General features: G+C 47.6%; 2 long non-coding RNA genes across 8 annotated transcripts in view; one reads left to right on the top strand and one right to left on the bottom strand.

Moving 5' to 3' along the window:
• The window catches only part of Gm39747, a 52,032-nt gene that overhangs the window by 3,873 nt on the left and 34,960 nt on the right, over positions 1–13,199 (bottom strand). The window contains exon 1 of one of the 2 annotated variants that reach the window (XR_003948586.1): positions 4,151–4,510. The exons of the other annotated variant lie outside the window; for it this stretch is intronic. This is a non-coding gene — a long non-coding RNA (predicted gene, 39747). Of the gene's footprint in view, positions 1–4,150; positions 4,511–13,199 lie in introns of those variants that run through there. 2 annotated transcript variants of the gene reach the window in all.
• The window catches only part of Gm31406, a 54,669-nt gene continuing 42,993 nt past the window's right edge, over positions 1,524–13,199 (top strand). Inside the window, exons 1-3 of one of the 6 annotated variants that reach the window (XR_001779678.1) lie at positions 1,524–3,465; positions 4,477–4,586; positions 6,047–6,534. This is a non-coding gene — a long non-coding RNA (predicted gene, 31406). Of the gene's footprint in view, positions 3,466–4,358; positions 4,374–4,476; positions 4,587–5,872; positions 6,535–13,199 lie in introns of those variants that run through there. The other 5 variants (XR_001779679.1, XR_001779677.2, XR_865902.2 and 2 more) reach the window with 5 other exon arrangements.

The raw sequence follows: 13,199 nt of genomic DNA, 5'->3' as shown, positions 1-13,199 counted from the left end.
AGACTTCAGTGTAGCAGTTTTCTCAGGTTAATATCTGACCTTGCAGAGCCCAGGTCTTAGTCACTCCTTAGTAGTTAGGAAGTTTAACTAAGCTACTGCCCCACCATCAGGTCACCTCACGTGGGCTTGTTGGATTGTAGATGGTACAGATGTTAAACGACATATACAATACCTTTGTCTTTATTTTCACATTTTGAGTAATTTTTATGCTCAGACAGCTTCATTTTTGGCAAGATATTTGCTTCTAAATAAAGTCACCAATTCTGGGCTTAGTGGTGTGCCTTTCATCCTAGCACAGAAAACACAGGCGGGAGGACCCAGAGTTCAAGGCCAGGCTGACCTCAAAAATGAAGAAGGAAGCAAAGAAGGAAGAAGTCACCACACATTAGCCCAGAAAAGGAGTTTTAAGACATGATGTACCCCAAAATGTGGCTGAGCCCTCCATAGCTTCTCTTGCTCCTGGCCTCATTCATGCCTCCTGAGACGTCAGTCAGGCAAAGTGTTTAGCTCTATGTCTCTCAGGCTCTTCACTCCCACAATCTAAGCCAGCATTTCCCATTACAGGAGTCCAGTTGTCAGTCATGAGTTTGACATGTTTGCTTTCCTCTCATGGGTCAAAAGCCCTTCTCTGGTTCCTACTCAAGTCTAGATTGTCAAGTCAATCCCATCAGCCACACTATTTACAAGTGAGTGTATCTGACAGCCAAGGAACTAATTATTGGCTTGCAATATGCCCTGCTCTATTGAACCAGAATCAATAGTCTCATTGATGAAGTGTTAGAGGCTTTACCCTTTGCTTCCGAGGGAATGCTTGGGAGGAACCCACATCTGTGTCCTGGCAGAAACAGGTGAGAGGTTCCACACTTGCTCATTTTATTCAAAAACTTTTATTAGACACATTGGTTTTGTGTGTAGTGATGTGGGTGTATGCCACAGTGTGTGTGGATCAGAGGGTGACTTGCAGGAGTTGAGCCTATTCTATCTTGTGGGTCCTGAATGTCGAACTCAGGTCACCAGACCTGGCAGCAAGCACCTTTACCCACTGATGATCTCACCAGTCCCTTGCCTTGCTTTTGTGGTGCCTGGAATTGCACACACAATTTCGTGCATACCAGGTACATAGTTCACCGCTGAACCGCATTCTCAGCCCAGAAGATTCACACCTGTAACTGCCACTGCCATTGCTAAACCAGCCCAGGAGCCAAGTGAGAGCACATGTCCAGTTCAGCCTCACTGGATGCCTCCTTCATTAGCTGCTGTGGACCATCCAATATGTCCTCCTTGTTTTCTGCTGGTCCTAGGGCATCCTAGGTGCATTTTGCATTTCTATATAAAATGGTCCTTCGGTGTCACCATCACCCACTGTCTATCTTTGACCCATCCTGAATGCCTGTACTGTGTAGTCTTTAATTTTTTTTCTCAATCCTACTTTTAATAACTGTTCTTAAACACTTTAACCTTCCTTCTAGCCCACCACCTACCAGAGGTAGTAGAAAAGAAAGGTTATTAGGATGTGGGGGAAGTGAACATGTTTAAAGATTGTTCTTTGGAGCAAATTCCATCTGCTTTGTCAGGAAATCAGCAGTTTGGTTCACAAGAGTGCACAGAGGCAGCTCAGTCTACTTGTAAACACTTCACAGATATATCAGCAGGTCAGTCCAGTAGTGTTGGGATAGCAGCAGTGGTGGCATGACTTAGCAGAGACAGCCAGGCCTCAGCCAAATCAGCACGAGTTAGCAGGAGGGACCAGGACCAGCAGGGACCCCAGGAGAAGTTCTTCAACATGCTCAACAAGGCAAAGACAAGAGACCAAGAAGCTTTGCAAAGCTAGCTTTGCAAGCAAGCCAAGCCTCCGTCACTGTCCCTTGACTCCTATTTATACTTCCACAAAACATCGTGTGTCCTCCACAGGTCCTGCCTCAGCACGTGTCTTGCCTCAGCACGAGTCTGTCTTAGCAAAACTCCATGTGACAAATGGAGCTCAACAACACATGTAAGGCAAACCAAAACATGTATGACATTAGCAAAGAATCCTTCATCAGGCAGCCTCTCACATGCTTGCTTCAGTGAAACATCCTTTCATCTGTGTTTGCATCAGGAAAACACTCCTTCATGTGTTTGGCCCAGCAAAATACCATCTGACGCAATTGTCTTTCCAGAGAACCCTTAATTTTCCACTTCAGTTCTGGGTTCTGTTGTAGGGATTGATTGTGCAGCTTATGGGTAAAACCCATAGACATCTCTAGGCAGTGGTGTGGAAGCCCCTGCCCCAAGGCCACAAATTCCTGTGGTGTGGTGGACACCATGACTATCTAAGTCCTGTGGAGCAATTCAGCTCTAGCCTCCAATGGCTCCCTCTGTAGGACACAGGCGAGTGCCTAAGTATGGTCTCTGCTCTGCATCTCTTAGAGATGCAGTCATGCAACTCCACCCTTGCTCCTCAAGGCGAGCTTTCTCCTGGAGGCTGTGAGGAGACTTTGAAGCACTCAAGCTGCAATTCTCCCAGCATGCTCAGTAATATCTGAGTGCAAGAAAACCAACCTGAGGTTTGGAATAAGGCTCCATTATGTAAGTGCAAAAATGGGACAGCATCTATCAGCTCTTTAGCATATAGATAGATGGATAGATCCTTAGCATAGCACAGGCTCAGGGAAAGCTTCCAACTTCTCCATCAGTGCTTTAAATTGTGTTCCTCTGACTTGGGAAGGCATAGAGTGATATTCAAAACGAGAGGCCAGCAGAGGGCTAGGGTGCAGTCCTGTCTAAAAGAGAGGCCAGCAGAGGGCTAGGGTACAGTCCTGTGTGTGGTATGGATCCCAGAATGTCACATCCCATTAACAGCCTCAGTTCCTTTCCATGCTCCAGGAGAGTGTTCTAGATCCAGGGTGGCCAGCCTTCTCAGTAGAAGGCGGAATCTCAAGGTTGTGTAGGGTTATATAGCTACTTTGCTCATCACTGTGATAGAACACCCGGCAGAAACAAATAGAAAATATGTATTCTAGCTTGTTGTTCAGAAGTCATGGTCCATCACGATGGGAAAGACATGGCAGCAGGATCAGCTCTGTGGTAGTGGGAGCATGGGGCAGCCAGAACCAGAGAGCTGAAATGGGATATGGAGCCAACCTACAACCCTGTGTCCTGGCCTCAACAACCTGTTTCCTCCAGCTAGACCCAGCCTCCTAAAGGTTCCACAGTCCCCCAAAAGAGTGCTACCAACTAGGGACCAAGTCCAAACCTGTGAGCCTGTGGGATACATTTCACATAACCTAAACCATAACACAGGCCATTCACTCACTCTGACTCTATTTCATGGCTGCTTTTCAAAGGCATTGTGAGCTGTGCATGACCTTGTGCTAACAGCTTCATCTTCAGACACAGCTTGTGTTAGTCATGCCAACCGGCTTGCCCATCCCAGGCCTTGGTGGCCTCCAAATGTCCTTTAAACTTCAGTCCCTTCAGCTGACAGTAAGCTCCTTCGATAGCACACTTTCAATTCGTTTGAATGTGAGAGTCTGAATATAGTAACACCAGCAGTTTAGGTATTATTTTAGATATCATTTCCCTCCAATGATTCATTGAATTTTGACAGCATTTGTTGAGAGCCTAACATATGCCAGGTGCTGTTCTTGCTACTGGAGAACTGTAAATCAATTTAATCAACAATTGACTAAATCCTAAACATCAGATTGCTCACAGCCTAAAAGAGAGTGATCACGCGTAACTATTTCAATCTGTTAAAGTCCAGTGTCTGACTTCAGGTCAGGGATGGAGAGGTGGCTCAGTGCTTAAGAGCTCTTACCTCTTTTCCAGATCTATGGGGTTTGTTGTTGTTGTTTTTGTTTGTTTGTTTGTTTGTTTGGGTTTTTTGTTTGTTTGTTTCCCAACACCCAACACAACCTCTTGTAACTCTGGCTCCAGGGGGATCCAATTCTGTCCACTGGCCCCCATGGCTACACATGGTTACACATGGCATGTACATAGACAATATAAATAATGAAAAGAACATAAGTTTCATTACACCCTATTTCAAATGCCAACAGGTTCTAGAACACAGCAACATAATGTGCAAGGTGTGTAGCAAGTTGGGTGAACTGTCACAAATGTATTCCAGGAGATTTGATGGGTCTGGCTTTTCAGGGCCCCTACTCACTCAGGCCAGGTCTGGATTGTACTGGAGTCCTGGACAGTGGCCATCAGTGGTAAAGGTCAGGCCTTGCTCGGCTGCAGAGAACATATAGTTTATGACAGAGCATGCAGCAGGAACTTCCAGTCAGGAAAGTGATACACAACATTCCACATGAACAGGAACCATCAGGAGGTTCTTGCCTAACAGGGCAAGTAAGTTAGTTGTTCTGCCTTTCCTAGGGAGGCAGGTAAATGGTGCAGGAGGTACTTGGACCACAAGCAAATTTTAATACCAAGGTAATACTGTGTAAATACATCCTTCACCTATTTATTTCTGAAATGTCACCACAGATTGATGTATCCTCTCTATGAAACCTGCAGCAAAGTTGAAGTTGGATGGATCAGTGGGCTGATCGTGGGGAAGCCTTGAGCTGCCAACCAGAGACATTGGAGGTGACAAGGTAGGTCACCTTATTAAGTTCGACTTAGATCATGACTAACTTGTAGTACACCTGAACATGAGTGTATGTCTCTGTGTTGCACGTATGTCTGACTGTCTCTCTGTGTGTATGTGTGCCTGCGTGAGTGTACATGAGTGTGTATGTCTTGTAATTACTAGTCAAGCACTCTCCCCATTGAGCTTGGGTCTCAGACTGTTTTCTGTATTTATAGACTCACAGAAGCTGTAGTTTTGCCTAAGACTTTCATTGCACAGATAATGGGCACTTAAATAATGTTTAAATAAGACAAGGTTTGCCCTGGGCAGTGAATGGAAGACCCAAGAGTGCATCCTGCATCTTCTGATGTCAGATATCAAACTGTGAACCATAGAACTGTGTCCCACTCTGGCACCCAGAGTGTCACACTCATAACATGTATGATTATTTCTTTTGAATATGTGTTCTCTGTGACCCTACCCCCACCCCCAGATAGGCTGTGAGCCCCAGTGAAGTCTGAGCTGTCATCTGATGAATTTGGCTCTGGATCTGTAACTAGTCACATGCCGTCCTCACATGTCCTAAATAAAAGCGAGATTCTGACATGCTCCCCTTTGAAGGACCCTGTTTCTACTCATACTTTTCACAAGTGAATATAAAGAACTTGTGACTCTGGTTTTCTTTGGGAAAATTTTTAAATATGCATAAAGCAAGTCCCAAATCTGTCAAAAAATTTTAAAATTATATTTAAAACTCATGTTCTCCATGAATTCTTCCTAAACACAATGCCCGGAACCTTGATCCAGCACTAAGGTACACTTCAGTAACAGATTCAGACACTCACCCCATCGTTCTAGGAAAATTGCAAAAATAAAAATATTCCAGGGTCATGGAGATGACTCATTCGGTAAAGTGCTCATCCCACAAACAAGCAGGAGGACCTGAGTTTGGTCTGTAATGTCCGTGGTGACGGTGGCTGTGGTGGTGACTGTGGCGGCAGCATTGGTGGTGGTGGTAGTGCTGTGGTTGGTGGTGCTGGTGGTGCTGGTGGTGCTGGTGATGGTGGTAGTGGTGGTGGTGCTGGTGGTAGTGGTGGCAGTGGCGGTGCTGGTGTTTTGTTTGTCTTTAAAGCTCAGCATGCTTATAATCCTAGTTCAGGGAAGCAGAGACAGGAAAATCCCTGACCCTGTGTCAAACGGAAAGAAAAAAGACAGTGACACAGGAAGTCACTGGTTGTCCCCTGACCGTGCCCCGCCCCACACATACAGAGTGCCATCCGGGGATACTTACCTGCTTCTTTCCAAATCTAGGAGGTTAAGGACGAAGGCCCATGGGTATGACGTAGACTGACAGATTTATCTACATGTTAAAACAGTGTCTATTTGAATGTCGAAAGTGTGATGGGATACAGCAGAAATGTCAAAACCAAATGGTCCAAAATGGAAATCAGACTTTAAAGACTCACATTTCCAACCCAATTTTAGAAACGCCTCAGCCTATGAAGCTCGGCCCATCTGGGTCCATCCTCCCACTATTCCTCCCTGTAAACATCCTTCAGATGTGTTCACTTCTATCAGAGTGACCCTCGGAATCCGTGTTTTCGCCATCACCACGATGCAGAAGATAGCTGGGGGCAAGGAGCAAAAGGCAGGCCACGGGTTACCAAGCCCCAGCCCCCTCTGTGCTGGGTGCCCTCACGCAGCTGGATGACAGAGCCAAAGGCCTTTCTGCTGAGGATCTCCCGTGGGCCTGGTTTCTCCCAGCTTGAATCGGTTCCCAAAGTGGTTTCCCCTCTTCTCTGAGAGGTGGCATCTGTAAGGAAGAGCCGGAGGCAGAGGCCGACTGCTCCTCTCAGCGCTTTCTCCGCCTCACTCCGAGGACTAAGTGGATGGAGAGAGAGCTCCTAATTAAATCACGTCATTAAAAAAAAAGGACACCATTTTCTATCTGAATGCGCCCTGCAGTTCTCACGGTGGGTAATTTGTCGTTTTAATAAGCTGGAGGTTGAATTCCAAGGTTGTAGCCACTGACGCTGCACAGAAACAGCCGTGGTGTTCTGGCAGTATGCTCGCTCCTGGGAAGGTTCCCGGGAAAGCTGGCAAGTGGCAAGTCCTTACACAAACTCTGCTTGCTGGAGACCTGGGAGCCAACTAGTGTTTCTCAACATGCTGTAGAAGGTCAATCTGGGCCAAGGAGATAAACGAAAGCCTTTTGCTAACTGAAAACCTGAAATGGGATGTGATGGTGGGGCTCCTGCCTCTGTATGTCTGAGCAGAAGTGTCCCATCTTCCAGCCTCATTCAGTTCTGGGTTAGGGCGGCTGAAGGGGCCACAGTGCTTGGAGTGTCCCCATCAGTTCTAGCTCAAAGCAGCTTGGGTGACCTTGGTCGAGGGACAGGGAGCTCTCTCGCAGGCTGGCCATTCTCATCTGTGGACATGACATGGCAGTAACTCTGACCCCTCAGGAAGGTGAAGGTGACAATCAGAGGAGGTAGTTGGTGGCTGATAAAACTGAAGCTTTCACCTCTCCACATTCGAGGAGGTAGAGGGCAAAGACCTTAGGAGCAGTGTAGGGTGCTTCTGGATTCAGTATCCTTTACATCCAGGAGCATAGCTTTGTGGCTGACATGGGTAGAAAGAGACTACAGTGAGGACTTCTATTGGCTGGGAACTGAGCAGCTGTGGTTGGCTTGGACAAGCAGGGCCATCCTTGTACGGGCTGCCAACCAACTTTGTGTTCTTGGCCTGGCCCTGCTTGGGATTCTTTCCAGACTTCCTGAACCCTTTTCTCATGGTCCCTTGAGCTGCCTGTACACAGAGGCCCCTCTGTTACTCTTCTTCAGCAACAGTCAACACGCTGAGACCATTTTGTATTCCCCAAGACCCTGGAGAAAGTTTTGCATTGGCTTGCTACCTTCTGCCCTCCACCCCACCCACCCCCCATGTTTTCACATCAGTTAGGCTTCAGGTAAAATTCCACTGAAGGCTTCCCTGATAAGCACAGACTCTAATTGTATTGATTCTACAGAGATCTGTGCTTATGAACCTGACAGCATTAGTCTCTTGGTCCCTGTGATTACCTGATGATCACGGAGCTGCTCTGTAGGCACAGGGTCCCCTGGGGAGGCTGATGGACCAGGGCCAGCCCTCTGTTGTGAGGCACACTCCCATCCTCTTAGAAAATAGAAATCTGTGGCTCGAATCGATGTGCTCCCCTGCGGCCCAGCACCTCATAGCCCATCCTTTTGTTGGCACTCGGTGGCGGCAGCTGTTTGGGTCTGTTTTCCTTCTGTTGGGAACAAGCTTCTCCTTGCTACAGTTTCCCAGGGGTCCTTCACCACACAAGCAGCCAGGACTCAGCCTCACTCAGGGCTCTGTTAGTGCATTCTCATGTGCATTTCCCATTTCTCTTCTTCCCTCCTCCCTCCTCTCATCCTCTCTCCATCCTTTGTGGCCAAGCACTTGCTCTTCCTGTGTCTCACCTTTCCTCTCAGCTCAGTGGCTGTTGGTTGGGCATGCGAACAGTAGGCAACAGCACTTACGAGTGACATGGCCTCTGTTATCAAAACCACAACCCTCAGCCTAGCAGAAACCAGTCTTACATCATCACGTTCCCCCATCCTACATGGGGGCCTGAAAATCTAGAGATTGTTATGGTAACGACAGATGTTAAATAAAATTAGAAGGAATTTTAGGGGGCTGAAGAACTGGCTCAGTGGTTAAGGGCCCTTGCTGCTCTTCTAGAGGATCTGAGTTCAGTTCCCAGCAGCCGTGTTCATTGGTTCAAGCTTCAGGGGATCCAACGACCCTGCAGCATTCGTACATTCACAGACACAGAAACATGTAACAATCAAATAAGAGTAAGGTTAGGGTTAAAACAGTGGTGAGGACACTAAGAAAGGTGAATAAAGGGCATGCTGCATGGTGTGAGGCAACCAAACTGCCGCTGGGGGAAGGGGCAGGGGCGGAGGAAGGATAGGGCTCTGGGGTAGTAGAGATGAAATATAGATAGGTTTTAAAAGATGTTAACTCAAGAATACTGGAGGGGAGTGGGAGTGTTTGCTAGCTTTGGGCAGGTTTAGAAGTGCCCAACCACCACCACCACCAGCACTGGAAAGAGAGGCCCATTAGACACGCAAACTTTATATGCCCCAGTACAGGGGAACGCCAGGGCCAAAAAAAAAAAAAAAAAAGGGAATGGGTGGGTAGGGAAGTGGGGGGAGGGTATGGGGGACTTTGGGGATAGCATTGGAAATGTAATTGAGGAAAATATGTAATAAAAAATAAAAAAATAAAGAAGTGCCCAACCAAAGAGCTAGTCAATGCTTATCAAAATTAGCTGGTGTGCATGCGTGCCTGTGTCAGGGAGCCAAAGAGAATTAACCAATTCACTGCTACAGTGTGGGCCACCACATCTAGCAGATAAAATGGCTAATCTTGACTGTCAATTTGATGAGATTAGGATTGCCAGAGAAACAAACCTCCGCAAAAGTCTGTGAAGGGTTATCTATTAGACTAGCTGAGGTGGAAAGACCCAGCCTAAGTGTGGGCGATGGCCCCGTTCTCTGGGCTATGTGGTTCTAGATTGCATAAGATGGAGACTGAGCTGAGCATCATCTGCTTCCAGACTGCAGAGTCCTGAGACCAGCCACCTCAAGTTCCTGCTACCAAGACATCCCCACCACAGTGGACTCCACTCTAAAACTGCAACAAAATAAACCCTGAAGTTGCATTCCTTAGGTATCTTACCATTGCAACAAAATAAATGACCAATACAGCCAGCCATGATGGCACATGCCTTTAATTCAGGATTCAGAAGGCAGAGGTAGGTAGATCTCCGAGGTGAAAGTCAGCCTGATCTACATCGTCATTCTTAGGTCAGCCTGGGCTGCAGAGTGAGACCTGTCTTAAACCAAATGAGGGCATTGCCAAGGAAGCTCCTGTGTGTCCACAGGCTCCTTCTGCTCCACTGGAGGCTATGGAGGCCTGAAAAGGAGCTAAAGGCACCTTCTCCAGAGTTATCACTCCTCTAGCTAAGGAGCCCTCTCTGTACCTATTCAGAGTCTGTAGGGGCGTGGCTTTGTAGTCTCTTTTTCCGGTTTCTGGGATCCCAGCTGGCCTAAAAGTGTGGGGATGCTTCTGCTCCTCTGGTATGAGAGTCTGAGCAGCGCGTGTAGCTGGCCGCATCTGCTGACCTAGTTCTCAGCCCTGCAGTGGTGCCTGAGAGCAAGTAGAGCTAAGTCAAGTCTCATGTTTCCGCTTCACACTGTCTCCCTCAGCCTAAACCTGGGCTGGCTCCTCCTGTTGTCGTCTCCCTGTCTCAGAAATAATGAGGCATCATGGGTCGGCTGCATGTTGCCTATGAACAGCAAGTGGTGGCCTTGAGTGGGGGATGTTTGCTAAGAGGAGCCGTGGAGGGCAGAGGCAGCACCAGCTGCTCAGCTAGCAGTCCTGGAGTCTGTGCCAGCAACAGTCCATCTGCTTATTCATGGAACTGGACATAATAAATCCAGCTGTTGGCTGATGTTGCAAATGGACCTTTTGCTAGTGCTGATGAGAACAAACTAAGTAATAGGCTGTGTCCAGAGCTGGGTAATGGCCATCTATTAGCTTCTGTGGAAACACTCACGTTAAGAAAATCACATCTTGTGTGGCTCTGCAGCTGAAGGAACAGCTTGTTAAAATTTTCCACTCAGGCAGCCTAGAGAGCTCTCAGGGTTTATATACCAAAGACCAGGAGTGTTTACTGGAAAAGCTGAAACCCGCACAGGCTCAGTGGATGCCAGTGACCTACCTTATGAAATCCCCTTATGAAAGTTAACCTTTCTGGATGGGGACAGCAGCAGTGGGCTAGTGGAGATGAGGCAGGGGACGCAGCATGCACATGTTGTCTCTCTCAGTGTGTCAGTTGGTGCCATAGGACAGACTGTAATTGCCTGTTACAAGAAGAGCAAGATCACACTTCTAACTCCCTGGGCCAGAAGCCACTCAGCTGCTCCACTATGACAAGGATCACCAGGCTCATTCCTTGGCTTGGGATGTGGCTCTTTCCACTGAGAGGTGTCATATCAACCTTTGGGCATCACACAGTAAATGGTGTCGCCAGGAACTGCTGTCAGTTGCAGGGTCTGGAGACTTTTTGGAAAGGTTTTGGTATTAGGGAAAGAGAGTACATGCAAGGCAGTGCAGAAGAGCTTCCAGAACTTTCCTAAGAAGCAGCAGCAGATCTGAAATCAGTTTGCCTGTTTTACCAGTGTCGGGGGTTGAACTGAGAGTACTGGGCAAGCACTCTTCCACTCAGCTCTATCCCCCAGCCACACCTCCTTGGCCCTCTCTCAGTCTGTAGCTGTCAGTCTTTCTGGGCCTTGCCAGACTGTCGTTGTGCACTGGAAGACAGAAATCATGGTCTTTATTAAGGCACAGCTTCTCTCAGCCCTGATCTTGGCTCCTGACTCCTTTCTACCATTTCCCAGATTCCCTTCTGGGGACCTGCTTGCCTTCCTTGCCCCTCACAGACATTCTCTCTGCCTACTAAACATCTACAATTATACCTGTAATCTCACCCTCGAGAGACTAAAGCAGGACAGTCAGTTTGCGAGCTATCAGGATTACGCAGTCTGAACTTCATTAAGGAAACAAACAAAAAGCAACAAAACCAGACAAACATGCCCCAGCCCCAGAACCCTCCCGAGCCTGTCTGTCCTCTTGCTACCTTCTGATAGATTAGCAGCTGCTCTCCTTCTTTGCTCTCCTAGAAGACAAATATAGCTGCCTCCTTCCCCACAGGGTATAAAGATATAATTAGATTACATGGTGAGCATAGTTTGACTCAGTTCTTCTGGTTGCCAATACTCGCCAGAGGCAAGGCAGATGCCAAAGCCAAGCTCTGGGACTTCCACTCTCCAGAACCATGGGCCTACAGGGGCTTCTGTTGGAGACTGACCACGTAAGAGGTAGGAAGGACCTGCTGGGAGGAAGTTAAGTCACTGGGGATATGCCTTTGATGGGCCTATTGGGACCCAAGCCCTCTCCTTCCTCTTTGCTTCCAGGCCAACACAAAGGAAGTGGTGTGTTCTTACCATCACCACCCCTCCCACACAACCTGGAGATGTTCTTCTGCCCAAAGTCCTACCACAGACTGAGCCTTCTAAAGCTGTGAGCAGAAAGTAGTTTATCATAGTCAGGGAACGCCAACATGCCCTTTTCCTCTTAAAAATGCATGTGTGCGCAGTCTTTGTGCATCTGTGAGTACAGGCACCCCGTGTCTATGTACAGAGGCCCAATGTTAGGTGGTCTTTCTATTGTAATCTACTTTGCTTATTAACATATTGCTTGAAATGGGACTTTTCGCTGAACCTGAGGCTTGCCAATCAGGCTTTACTGGCTGGACAGTAACCCCCCAGGATCTTCCTGTCTCCCAATCCCGGTTCTAGGATTACAGATATCACTGCCACACACGTGCTGGGAGCTCAAACTCAGGATCTTGTCTTTGTACAGTAGGTTTTTTACCCACTGAGCCATCTCCCCCACCTTAACTTCTTTGCTTTATAAATGATCCAGCTCTGCACATTCTGTTTTAGCAACAGAAATGCTCTCAGGGAGTTCCCAAAATATAGATGTGATTATCGCCCTCCCGATTCACAACGAGAGTGGGTACCCTTTGTCCTCAGCACACAATCCAGTCTTCTTAGCTTATCCTGGGAAGGGATCAGGATGTATCTGTCTGTTGAGTGCCCAACCTTTTCTCTGGTGAAGCTGCCCACCTCCCAGCCCCAGCCAGAACATCTCTTCGTCCTCCTATGATTTGCCTTTGGCATGGCTCTCTGTCATTCACTGGCCGGTGCTGTTAAGTCACCATCTGCAAACAGCTTGTCTCCCAGTAACCGCTGAGGCAGCACCACAGTGGCAATGGTAGAACACTTCAACTCCCTTCCCAGTGAGAGGACTGTCATGATAGTCTGGCACGCCAGAGGTGTGCTCTCCTTTTCTTAAGCTAACCTAACACAAGAGTTTACTAAATGAGAGGTAGCCCTTGGAGTTGGCACTGCCAGCTTCCGTTGTTAGATCGTAAGCCTTTAGTGTCTTCACTTTCCATCTGTATATGCAAACGTTATACCTGGATGTATGTGTATGTGCCCCATGTGCATGCTAGGTGCCTATGAAGGCCGGGAGAGTGTGTTGTGCCCCCTGTAACTGGAGTTATAGATGATTGTAAGTTGCCATACAGATGTTGGGAAACAAACCCAGGGCCTTTGCGAGAGCAGCAAGTAGTCTTAAATGCTGAACTATCTCTCTAGCACCTTGTCTTTGGTAGTTTCTTTTCATTTTATTTATGTATGCATGTGTGGGTATCTGTATGTATGCTGGTTTCTGCACAGGCCAAAAGAGGGCACCAGAGTCCCTGAAATTGGAGTTATAGGTGTCTGTGAACACCTTGATGTGGATACTGGGAACCAAATATGGGACTTTTGCAAGAGCAGTAAGTGCTCTTAACCACTGACCCATCTCTCTGGCTCCAAAAGGTACTCATTTTAAAAGCCAGAATATGGGGCTGGCTGAGGAGATGGCTCATCAGTAAAGCACACATAGTTTATCTGCAGAGTGCTTGCCATGTTTGGCGAGTACTGGAGTTAAATCC

This window comes from Mus musculus, chromosome 1, assembly GCF_000001635.26.
Source record: "Mus musculus strain C57BL/6J chromosome 1, GRCm38.p6 C57BL/6J".
Classification (NCBI taxonomy): Eukaryota; Metazoa; Chordata; class Mammalia; order Rodentia; family Muridae; genus Mus; species Mus musculus.
This window is presented reverse-complemented; position numbering and strand designations above follow the sequence as displayed.